This window comes from Pinus tabuliformis, chromosome Q (genome assembly GCF_031772625.1).
Source record: "Pinus tabuliformis cultivar Carrire ecotype Pingquan chromosome Q, CPIR1, whole genome shotgun sequence".
NCBI lineage: Eukaryota > Viridiplantae > Streptophyta > Pinopsida > Pinales > Pinaceae > Pinus > Pinus tabuliformis.
Window position 1 is genome coordinate 632,663,507 of NC_142296.1, and position 13,171 is coordinate 632,676,677.

The following is a 13,171-nucleotide window of genomic DNA, read 5'->3' on the forward strand; positions in this document are numbered from 1 at the left end:
GTCCGTGCACCCAGCTGCAGACTTTACTCTAGGCCTCTACGCACACAGCTGTAGAGCCTTCCCTCTATTCTAAGACTTCTTCACTCTTACTCTTACTGACCCATTACATTCGTCATCGTCATTCTATATCTCTTCCTTAGACTCTCTACAAAAGTCGACTGAACTTACAAAAGCCAACTGAACTTACATAAAAGAAGGGTAAAACCCTTTATGACACTTTAACTATCTATGCGCTCTGTGACCACAACTTGTGGAGACTTTACATTTTATACAACAAAACTTGGGCCTTTGCTCCAAAATTGACCCTAGGGGACCCCATCCCAACAATATATATAAATTTTTATTAATGCACAAGCAGCAAAATAAGTATGGTAGTGCATGGACAAATCGGTACAATAGGAGAAAACTAGCTTGTGAGATCTCTCAAGCACTTAGATGAGTAGTGTATAACGCTAGAAAAGAAAGGAGGAGTAGGGTGGATTCCATCAAGGGCCTTTGATAAGAATTAAAGAATCCCTCCTTGAGGAAATTGCAGGGTCAATGCATATTCCGAAAATGTTGACATAAAAATTTGGAGAGGTCTCAAGCTGAGCTTTTACACATGACACATTGACAACACCAAAGTTCATGGGAACAGGTTGATATGGGAGCATTGGATGTTTCATATGTTGAAAATTGGCAACAAGAAATTGCTAAAAATAGAAGTGCTAAAAATAGCAGTTTGGGCATCAATGCTAGATTGGGCAACAGGGAATGAAAAATGGAAGTGCTAAAAATAGAAGTTCTATTTTTATCAGTTCAAGTTGGATTCCTATTTTAGACAGTCCCTGGTCTAAAATAGGAAGTAAAATTCGAATTTGGTCTTACCAGTAGTTTGAATATTAATTAATTAATTCTCCATGAGTTAATTAGTTAAGGAAAAGAAAACTTGAAGTCTTTGTGAGAACATGCAATTATTTCTCCACTAATTGGGGAATGTGTCCTTAATTTGCTCCACTAATTGAGAAATTAAGGATGAGTTCTATACTGAGAGGATCAGTTGACTTAGTTTAACTTATTCAAGTTCAATTAGATTAATTTAACAAGTTGTTAAATTAATGAGATACAGTTTGTTGATGCTTGCATGCATGTGACAACTGTTATTTTCAGATCACTGTGTATTCACTCATGGATAATTGATGCATGTCAGTTCTATCAGAGACCTAGTTGAGATCAAATGTGGGATAGTGTACTATCAGTTGGATGAATATTTTTCCTATAAAGGAAGCTCATCCATGATGAGGATTTATCTCCTTCAAGTTTGTGCAGTTAGATCAGAGGTTAGTGAGTGTGTGAAGAGGCCAATTCACACAGGTGGCAGCACTGGACCCCAAGGAAAATGCACAAGGAAATAGGAGGCTTTGGAGGGCAGAGGAGAAGGTTTGTGAGAAGCATTTGACTATCTATGAGCAGCAGAGGGATTGTACTAAGAGCTGGATAGCTTCTGAGCTAAGGCTTTGTGTAATCCGGACATATTTCCACTTGTATGATAATACAGAGATGGGGTTTTAGGTTGGTGATTTCCCTTGGTTATATCTTTTGTGTTATGTGTGTTTGATTTCTCCATATTAGTTAAATGTGTTCTTATTGATGTTTCTCATGTTCAATTAAGCTTCCGCAAAGTTTATGGTAGATGTAGATTTAGTATTATGCTTTAGTACATTGCTTATATCAGTTGGATCTGCAGGTGAAATTTCTACATGATACTAGTGAGCTAGCTGATTTGTAGAGAAAATTCTACATGGTATCGGAGCTAGCTAATTTGTAGGAAAATTTCTACAAAATTCTAAATGGTATCAGAGCACAGGTGATCAAGGAGAGAACATTATACTGAGAGGAGATTTCAAAGTTTTGAGTTTTGGGCCGAGAGTTTGCAGAGTAGATCTGAAAAATTTTGTACAAAATTTTCAGAATTAAATAGAAGATTTGGATTCCTTGCAGAAAAATACGCAAAATAAATAAATAAAAAAACGGCTGAATCGGAGTTCGGATGAGGGAGATATCGCTGATTTAAAATCAACTCTTTTTCTAGAAAATTTCGTGACAGCGTGAAAGTGGAAATAGATTGGTGTGCTAGCCAAGAACCTGAGGTACAAGATGCATGCAAAGCCTTGAGGAGCAAGGCAAAGGTTCGAGACTTGCTGGTTGAGAGGGAGAGTATATTACCTCTCAACATGCAGCGCCAGAAGAAGTCTCAGACAATTGTGGAGGAGCCATGATTGGTGCAGCAGCTTCAGGAGGTTGTGGAGCAGCCATAAGAGGGGAAGCTGAGAGGAGATTGAGTAGAGACATTTACTCATGCAGAGACCTCCAGTGGGGGGAAACTTTGAGCCAGGTGGGCAGAGGGATCACATGCATCCATACCTCCAGGTAGGAGGTGGAGCGATGTGGAGTGATTGTCCCATGGAGGAGGGGCGCGATCCTTGAGGTACCCAACCTCTTGGATGAGACCTTGCTAGGGGAGCCCCGATGTGGAGTAGCAGGGACTGACTGATTGGGTAGAGACAGATGCGGATGGAGCGGCAGAGAGAGCTATAATTCAGGGAATCCCAGGACAGCGCAGAGAAGGGTGCAATGGTGCGAGATGCATGGAGATGTTGCAGTAGCGCAGAGGTCAGAGAGGGAGCACTTGTCAACAGCAGGTAGAGCTTTAGCATCAGAGTATGTTTCTAGCCCAACAGAGTGGTCAGTTGGGAGTTTTTTTTGTTCCGAGAGTTGCTGGAGCAACTACACTTGGTAGATGTGTTGCATGCAGAACATTCCAGAGGTACAAGATCGGGTTCGAGAGGAAGCCTTTCTTGTTGAGAGGGAGTGTTGAAAATTGGCAACAAGAAAATGCTAAAAATAGAAGTGCTAAAAATATCACAGCTAAAAATAGCAGTTTGGGCATCAGTGTTAGATTGGGCAATAGGGAATGAAAAATGGAAGTGTTAAAAATAGAAGTTCTATTTTTATCACTTCAAGTTGGATTCCTATTTTTAGATAGTCCCTGGTCTAAAATAGGAAGTAAAATTATAATTTGGTCTTACCAGTAGTTTGAATATTAATTAATTAATTCTCCATGAGTTAATTAGTTAAGGAAAAGCAAACTTGAAGTCTTTGTGAGAACATGCAATTATTTCTCCACTAATTGGGGAATGTGTCCTTGATTTGCTCCACTGATTGAGGAATTAAGGATGAGTTCTATATTGAGAGGATCAGTTGACTTAGTTTAACTTAGTCAAGTTCATCTAGATTAATTTAACAAGTTGTTAAATTAATGAGATACAATTTGTTGATGCTTGCATGCATGTGACAACTGTTATTTTTAGATAACTGTCTATTCATTCATGGATAACTGATGCATGTCAGTTCTGTCAAAGACCCAATTGAGATCAGATGTGGAACAGTGTACTATCAGTTGGATGAATATTTTTCCTGTAAAGGAAGCTCATCCATGATGAAGATTTATCTCCTTTAAGTTTGTGCAGCTAGATCAAAGTGAGTGTGTGAAGAGGCCAATTCACACAGGTGGTAGCACTGGACCCCAAGGAACTGCACAAGGAAATAGGAGGCTTAGAGGGCTGAGGAGAAGGTTTGTGAGAAGCCTTTGATTTTCTATCAGTAGCAGAGGGATTGTACTAAGAGCTGGATAGCTTCCGAGCTAAGGCTTTATGTAATCCGGACTATATTTCCACTTGTATGATAATACAGAGATGGGGTTTTCGGCAGGTGCTTTCCCCGGGTAAATTCTTCTATGTTATGTGTGATTGATTCCTTCTTATCAGTTATATGTGTTCTTATTGATGTTGCTCATGGTTGATTAAGTTTCTGCTAAATTGTTTGTAGAAGTAGATCAAGTGTTTTGCTTTAGTACATTGCATTACCAGGTTGATCTACAGGTGGAAAATGTCTACATGGTATCAGAGCTAGCTGATTCGTAGAAAATGTTCTACATGGTATCAAAGCTAGCTTATTTGTAGGAAAAATTCTACATCATATGTGTTGTGCCTTTCTGTTGGATTCTTATCTTTATTTTTATTTTATTTTTTATTGTTTTGATTGTTGATTGAATGCATGGCCATGCTACCTTTTGGTTATGATTTATGTTGTTATCATGGTTTCTATTGTTTCCCTCTTTCTATTTGACCTTTCCTTTTGTCTTTTCATACTTTAGGGTCTTAGAAAAAAAATTGGGTGTGGCAGGAAGCCATGGATATTTGAGAAAGCGATAAGGGAACCCAATAGAGTTATGTGATAGGGATAAGGCCCTGTATATAAACAAATAGAGGAGTGAAGGGTGATTTTATACAAGATTTATGATTATGGACAAACGTATCTCCCCTAGGTTTGGTGGCTAACCTAGAATAAGAGAGAGACAAGGAATACAATGATTTCCTTAAAGTAAATATATGACGGTAGGAAACCTACTTAGAATCCATCACAAGCTTCGCTCCTTCCTGTTGATGCCTCAAAAATCGCTGCAACAACATTGGGGGATAACCACCCGGTCCGGACCTTAAAGCAGCTCCTTTTCCGTTTGGTGTGGTGGCTCCGACTGGTTTAACTAGGTCCAGTTACCTTCTCCCTATCGCTATTGGTTTATAATGTATCTTTAACTACCAATAGACAGGGATATCATATCACTTCTTCTTGTTGATCAGGCAAAAGAATGACCCTTAAGCTGATTTGGGTTCAACCAAGCCACAACTAAAGTTTTGCCTCCTTGAGGAGAGGACTTAAAAGAATGTAGAATTTACTCTAAATGCAAGCTTATTCTATAATGCAAGCAAAAGAAACTAATCTAAATCCTATCTTAATTAGGCAGATATAGATCTAACCCAACTAAGAGCAAGATAATTAAAGTATTGGGATTTAAATATGTCTTGTTTATAATGAATATCAAGTTAATGAAGTAGTTCAATTAACTGATATTATGGTTACCAAAACACATCCTATTAAGACCTTATAACTTGAAATAATAAACCAACAACATTCCAGGAAGTAGTTCACAAAAATGATATTGATTATCAAATCAATAAATCCAATAATTGAATAATGATATGTGGAAATAGTTCACAACACATTACCATTCAACAAATCAGTTTTATAAGACAGATTTCTGAGTAAATAGTTACTCAAAAATGAGAAATTAATCCATAAAAACAGAGATACATAATAACAAGATTGAGACAAATTACCCATATTGACAATAATGCACAAACATGAATAAAATGACACATTCCTGTCACCATAAAATAAAACTGATATTTGAAACAGTAGTATTAGAAATACCAATTTATTGCATCCATTTCTCTGATCTTGGTCTCTAACAGTCCTTTATATTTGCTTGAACTTCTGCCTTCAAAACTAGAGCCACAATAGTGCAAACTCTGCCCTTCATGTATAATTCAAGATACAAAAGGAAAACCCTCAATAATCCCCATATCTGAGATTTTTTCTCCTCCCTCCTACAACTCTAAATTCCAATTACAATAGTGCTTTTAGAAGTCTAGAATTGCATAGGAGAGCAACCGCTATTCTATTATGCAATCTGCTATTTATAATATTTGTGAAGGAATTCTTGAGAGAAGAGTTTGTTGAAGAGAAATCTGCTAAATCCAATTTTACTTGCTCAAAATTCTAATCTTTAATTATTGGAGCATTCTTATTGATTGAAATCCTTTTCTCCATATCTCTTCTACTGTTTTCCTGCAAGAAGAAATCAAAATAAATTAAAATGCAACCATAAAATCAAAATGGCATTGTCAGCATTTAAATCAAATCCAATCAAATTCTATTAAATAAATAATTGAAAATAAAATGTAAGTTTTCTATTGATGCATGTAATGGTTTGATTGGCCAAGGATATCATTGACGAGTGAATCTGCAATTAGAAGAGGCTTAGACCAATGAAAATAAAACTCAGAAAATTGATTTTGTTTTTTAAAATTCGGAACTTGATCTTCTGCCTGATTTTTGACCCAATAAATGACCAAATCTGTTAATGAAATCTCCTCAGAAATATTCTCCTTGATTTTATCTTTCCAATGAGCCGTCCTGGGCCTCATTTGGCCAAGTATAACTCAATCTATGAGCCTCCAAAGTTGATGGATGAAATCTGGCATAAATCTGGAAATTCTGTTGCTGGGCTAAAAATTAAAATTTTAATTAAAAATCTAATCTTAAATTAGAATTCTAATTATCTAATAATTAATTCTAATTTAATTCTTAATTATGAACTAAACTAATTAATTAATAAACTATTATTAATTAATCTTAATCTAACTAATTAATATAATCTATTTATTTATAAACTAATTAACTTTAAATATTTAATAATTAAATTTTAATTTGATTAAATTAATTAAATTCTATATATTAACTAATTTATCTAATTTAAAATTTAATATATTAAATATTTAAACATTATTTTAAACTAACTTATTCTCACCATACTATATTAAATATTTAAACACTTTAAACTAAACCTATTCTCACTTTATGTTAACACATAACCCATTTTAAAGCAACGTATGGAGAAAGTCAATGTTTTGACTTATCGGATCGGGAAAAGCTTTCGGTCGGGGGCATAGAACTTATATGCATTGATGGTTCCCGATGCGATGGAGTAATCGCATCAAAACTCAAACAATTGAATCTTTAAACTTTTAGTTAATGCCCTTCAGTCCCTTTGTATCGGTGAATCGGGAGGATATGGTATCGGGGTTTTATTACAATGCGAAATCCCGATCCGATATCGCATCGGGGGTATGATGTGTATCGGGATTTTTTAAAATGTGTTCCGAACAAAACTTCCGATCCGATTAAAAGCCCCGATGCGATCGGAACAATTTTTATTATATATTTTTTTGTTTTAAATTTTAATTTAATTAAATTAATTATATTTAATATATTAATTAATTTAATTAATTTAAAATTTAATTTTAAACATAAATTTTTGTTTTTGTTTTATTTTTATGAATATAAGTTTCTAAACTACAGCCACTTAGAAAATAAATGAAAAAATAAACTACAGCCACTTGAAGAATAAATAAAAATAATAAAAATAAACTACAGCCACTTGAATGTTTGGGTTTTTCGAGATTAGGATTTGATTTGGAAATTGGAGTGAATTTCTTAACAATCCCGATAATTAATGATTTGGCCGCATAAGTAAAAAAATTAAAAATGTTAGTAAGAACTAACTAGGGGTTAATATTTAAAATAAATGCATTATTGAGCTAATTTATTTACAAACTACAATATTCTACATTTTATGCATTTTAACCGAGGCTAGATAAATGACGAGACTTCAAAGGAGTACCATTTTCAAACCGGCTGACCAAATGAGGTGAAACAAGCGTCAATGGGAAGCTTATAAAACATCGATTCTAACAAAGCAATAAAACAAGAATCCAAAGAAAACAAAAAATTAACAAAAGCGTAGGGCAATCAAATAAATAAAAATCCAAAAAGGTGTTTAGCCAAAATTTTTATAGAAAGGGTCCCTGTTATTGATGTGTTCATTTCAAAAATGGGGTGGTTGTGTTTTTACCACAACACTTCCTCAGCTTGAATGCTCCAATTCCATCTCTGGTTGCCAAAAATAGAACCTACATAGTCAGATGACACAAACCAAGGAACTACCAGATCTATGCAGTATCATCTACATACTCTATTCAATAGATCAACATGGTATTGAAATATACGAAATACCAACATCACATATAGGAAAACAGAGAATTATTTGTATTTATATAAATGGAAGGAGTTTACAACCATAAATAAGTGTTGACCTCGTAGAAGAGCTCCTCCAAGGCTGACTTGTCCTTTCCATGTCACAATGTGCACCTCCAATCACCCTAAATGCATGAAATGAAACCTCTCACTACAGCAACATAAGGGTAAAATCACTCTCCAAAATCCAACCCCTTGCATATGGAAGGTTGTAAATATATAGAGGAGTGGGGTAAGTTGGGAGTTCTTATCCAATTACCAATCTAAGGTCTTAGATCCACCTTTGATGAGAGGATGAGATCAAAGGATAAGGGATGGAAACTCCAAAGTAGGGTAGGATAGGAACATCACGATTTATTTGAGCTAAATGGTTGTAACAAATTTTGGAAGCTTCTAGAATAGTAGGATTTCGAAATTTCTGTCTTTTTCCTAAATTTTTAGAACCAACACAGTTGCAAAGGGGAGCAACATGTAGGTGATCAACGCAAGCCACAGTTGAGCAACCTGGGTTTCAACGTTGTCTAGTAGGAGGCCAAGGAGCATTGGTCCTAAAACTGGCTCAGACGATGCAGATCAAGGCAGAAATTGTGGGCATGAAAGGTAAATGCTTAGGGCTTTGTCCAGTGATGATGAAAAGGGGGAATAGGATGTTGACTGATCCCATTAGGAGTCCTATTGGTTGGATGTGACAAAATGGCATGTAACAGAGTGCCCCCTAAAGCACAAAGTCAAAAATGATGACTGGTGATTGAAGTGCTTTACCTTGTGAAAAGTCGGGATAAAGAACAACCGGCGAGCTTCATCTGTTACAATACATCTACATAATGACATATTTTTTGTTGAGGCATGCATACCCTTACTCAACACATAAGCTAACATAACATGTACAATGTTCAAAAGACGTGTCCATAGATGACAAGTGGTGGGCCCATGATCGGATGACTGTGTATATGATCATGGCCATCATACATTTGTGATCTTTGTATAATCCTGAAATCGCAGGTTGGGTGGATGAAACTAGATCTAGGGTCTTCTATCTCCTTCACACAACCAACCAATGTATGAGTCTAACCATGTGAATCAATGAGGTGAGGTCGATCATGGTAGACACCATCTGATTACTGGTAAATGATGTAAACATATGTGAGAGAAACCACCGATGATGTTAGTACAATCCTTATGGTGTGAATAAATTAGTTGATGTCGAACACCACACAAATCCTTCCAGTTGACGACCATTGATGTAAACATATCACCGAGAGTGAAGAGACTTTCCATTGATGTAACAAGCACCAAGGTACCTACGGATTTTTCTAAGTAAACTTCCTGGATAATGTGTTGATGTCGACAGGAAGTGACCCATCGCAAGAGGGCTTAAATGTATCCCCAATCAACGACATGAAACGGGTATCATGATTGAGACAGAATGTTGTTGATACAGAAATAGATCAGGAAAGGAAAACATGGAATGAAGGCCTAATAGTATTGTAATGGATATTAACTAAATGACTTCTCTTGAACACACGGGTGACACTAAATGGAGTTGGAAGCATTGACCCAAAAATGAAATGGAGGATTTGAAAACAGTATGATAACCAAAACACATGTAGATTACCCAACCCAACAGCCATGGAGATGAAGTGGAAGAGTGTCATGTTCAAGAGCGACTCGCTACCATTAGCTAATGGAATACCCTATTTTCCCAATTTCCCCAACCATAATGGCTAGTATCTCTTTACTTTTTAACAAGCTTGAGGAGGATAGCATATACTTGATTTGTAAGCTCACCCTTTGGATGAATCCCTCAGATTATATTTAACAAACCTAGAGAAGGAGTGGTTTAGTATTTTCATGTTCAACAAGTCCATCTTTGTTTGATGTTTTAATGAGTCCAACAAAGGTAAAACTCGACATCTTTTTCATGTTTAAAGAGTTTTAAAAAGAGGCAAAAAAGAAAACTCCATATGTCCCTTCTCGTAGATAGTCTCTCAAGTCCGAAAAGGTAGAAAATAATACTCAAGAGAACCTCTTAGCCATGTTTTACTAAGGTATTCTTTTTTCGTATATAGTCTATCTCAATCTGGAAAAGGGTTAAACTTATACTGAGTATACGTCTTTTCATTTACTTTAACGAGCTCGAAATGACAAGTGCTCGACAATATTTACATATTTTTGGAGTCTAAAAAGATCTAAAAGAGGACTCCTCCTGGAGGAATGAGTGGTATAAAGGGTAGCACTGGGTTCTAGTCATGATAGAACTGCTCAAAACATGCAAAGTTGAAAAGGTTGGCTAATAATACCACTCATCGCAGTAGTTCTTCAAGAAAGGGTAAAACAACCAAGTGCAAATGTATGATCGGGCAAGCAGATGGTAACAATGGAATGAGAAAACCAAGGCTCATCTGGCATAAACAGGTTGATATAAATAACAATCAGAATGGATAAAATAGGAATGGTTTCATTTTTACAGAAGCTTGAAACATGGGAAACTATTCTTGAAATTGGCTTCATTTTTACACAAGCTTGAAATATAGAAAAACTACGCTTGAAATAAGTTTGCATTCCCCCATTATAATGACTCAATTCGAGGTACATGCCCCCCAAGGTTAATTTCATGCACCTACGTAGGCTATTGGTTATTAATAGGTGGATGGAATGAAGGTTCATTTATGACATCAAGTGAAAGACTCGACTAGGAATTTACGAGATCTAATCAAAGACTCTAACTGAAAGGGGATTTGTTTCATTTTTTAATGAGCTTGACACAAGAAAATAAATATGCTCATAGGAACCTATTTCATTTTTTTAACAACGTTGACATAGTAAAATAACTATCCTCATAAGAGCTTATTTCATTTTTTAACGAGCTTGACATAAAAGAAGGAACTCTGCTCCAAGACCTTGTTTCATTTTTTAATGAGCTTGATACAAGAAAAGGAACTCTCCTCCAAAGAACTTTGATTCATTTTTTAACGAGCTTGACACAAGACAAGGAACTCTTATTTGGGACCTTGTTTCATTTTCTAAGGAGATTGGCATAAGAAAAGGAACTCTGCTCCAAAGAGCTTGTTTCATTTTTTAACGAGTTTGACACAAAAAAATAACTGCGCTCCAAAATTAGATCATGGCCTCCAAGAGACCATGGCTTCCAAGAGGTTCTCATCAGATGGATAACAACACTCTAGAAGTGATATATATCAAGGGATCCAATGGAAAGGTCAGACTCCAATGCCCCCAGTAATGATGCACTAAATCACTTACTAGATCATCAGTAGATGCGGGCATGGACCAGGTTGCCACATAATTAACCTATGGCTCGGAAGATACCACTTGCACATTTAGAACACTTAGGGAAGTAGGATGATTAGCGGTCAATTCAGGAGCAACAAATGAAAGTTGATCAATAGCCACAATCCGTCCATCATGTAGGAAGCACATCACTCGAAAGAGCATGGATACAACAACATTCATAGCATAAACATAGTCTCACCCCACGAGAAAATTGAATTCCAAGGTCTATGACAACCATAGCATCAATACATACAGTTTTTCCTCCCAAGGTAATAGAAAACTGAGGAAGGACCCCTAATGGTTGACTGGTTCTTCTGTTAAAGGCTAACAAATTCGGAGCGGTGGACACAAGATGTGGGTAACCCAAAGCTTGCCAAGCAATGGAGGATAGAATAATAACAAAACCTCCCTTATATATAGCAGTGTGATGTATGTTCATATCATAAGCCTTTACCATGATCTCAAAAGGCATGTAAGAAGGGAGACGAGGTTCTTTCAATCCACTCCAATAAAAGGCAATGACCTATCTCCTGGAGGGGGTTTCATAGGGACGGGACAAATAACCCCTAGCATTGTGGGAATGGGATGATTTCCCCCCTGTTCCATTGGAGCGAGAGGACTACCCCCCAGTTCATTGGAATATAAAGAAATGAGAAGAACCTGAGAAATATGAATTTCACTCTCTACGAGAAAGGTATGATCAACTGAAGGTGGAATTGATTCAACCATTTTTTTATCAACCAATGGTTGGTCATGAACAAATTCATGAGATTCATGTTCAGAGAGAGTGGGATTGACTAGATTCAGATTTTGATCAATCACTTCATCAAATAGTGGAGGATTGGGAGAAAGCTTCTAGTAAGCAACTGGAAGCGCGTGGTTGAGAAGATGTAAGGTTTTCCAACACTTTTTAGGTTTCATCCATATAAGGACAAAGGTGAATAGGATGATTCCCTTCACATAACTTACAGGGAAATTTGACTTTACCCTTTTTCCCATGAACCTTACTATCGCTAGTTAAGGGTTTGTCACCAGCATGATCTCCAGAAGTTGATGACAAAGGCCAATGTGAGCTCGTGGACCACACTTCTAAAACCTTGGGAATACCAGGAAAATCTCCAAGAAGGTGATCACCCTTACATAGCATGCAAGGGAATTTAACTTTACAGGGCTGATTGGAAGATTTGTTCATAGTAATTGTGCCCGTAGTAATGGTTTCTTGGTTGCCCTCTACTTATTTTTCTTCTTCATCATCATCCTTTTCTTCTTCTTCTTAGCTTCTTGGTTACTAGAATCAAGACCTTCACCAGGAAAAGAGGAAGGAAGGGATGGAGAAACAATAGGTGAAGAAGGCAAAGGGTCAACTTTAGGATCAACATGAGGTTCATGTTGCTCATGTGGAGGAGAACTCGTTTGAGAAGCAGTTTGGACATTCGGAACCATAGGGGTTGAAGATAACCAAATTGGAAAACCAATGGTAAATCAGGGAAGGGACAACATTCCCATATAAGGAGCACCAATATTTCCAAAAGAATGAAAAGGACCAAGATTCCCGTCAAAGGGGTTTTCTTGATTGATAGACTCTAGAACTATTTCCATTAGTATTAACCTAAGATCCACTTAGGATTTTTTCCATTGGGAGGATGTTGTTCTATGGTCAACTAATTGATTTTAGAAATTAAAGACACAAACAAAACAAAGGGTAACTAGGCATATAGGTTTACCAAGCAAGCATGAACTACAATATACAACTTGGCGAACCAAAGAATTTACATACGTGCAGGAAATATCCACAAATGTTGTGTTCGATGTATCATGGTATACAAGGCAGTTGACTCAGTTACCTATGGATGGATAGCAACCTATAGGGGACTCCCAAAATATACTCGACAATACGTGGGAGTGCAGTCCACAGTAGTGTTGTCTAATCTGTAACCGTTTGATGAGAGTCTTCCCATATACTTTACGTTCATGGAGCGACATCCAATATACCCAAAGGTACGTGGAGAATGATCATATACACTCACATATGTGGAACAGGATTTCACCCCCGGGATGCAATGCGAGAAAACAACGATAACTCCTACTTTTAACAACATCAAAACACATCTCTAACCTAGAC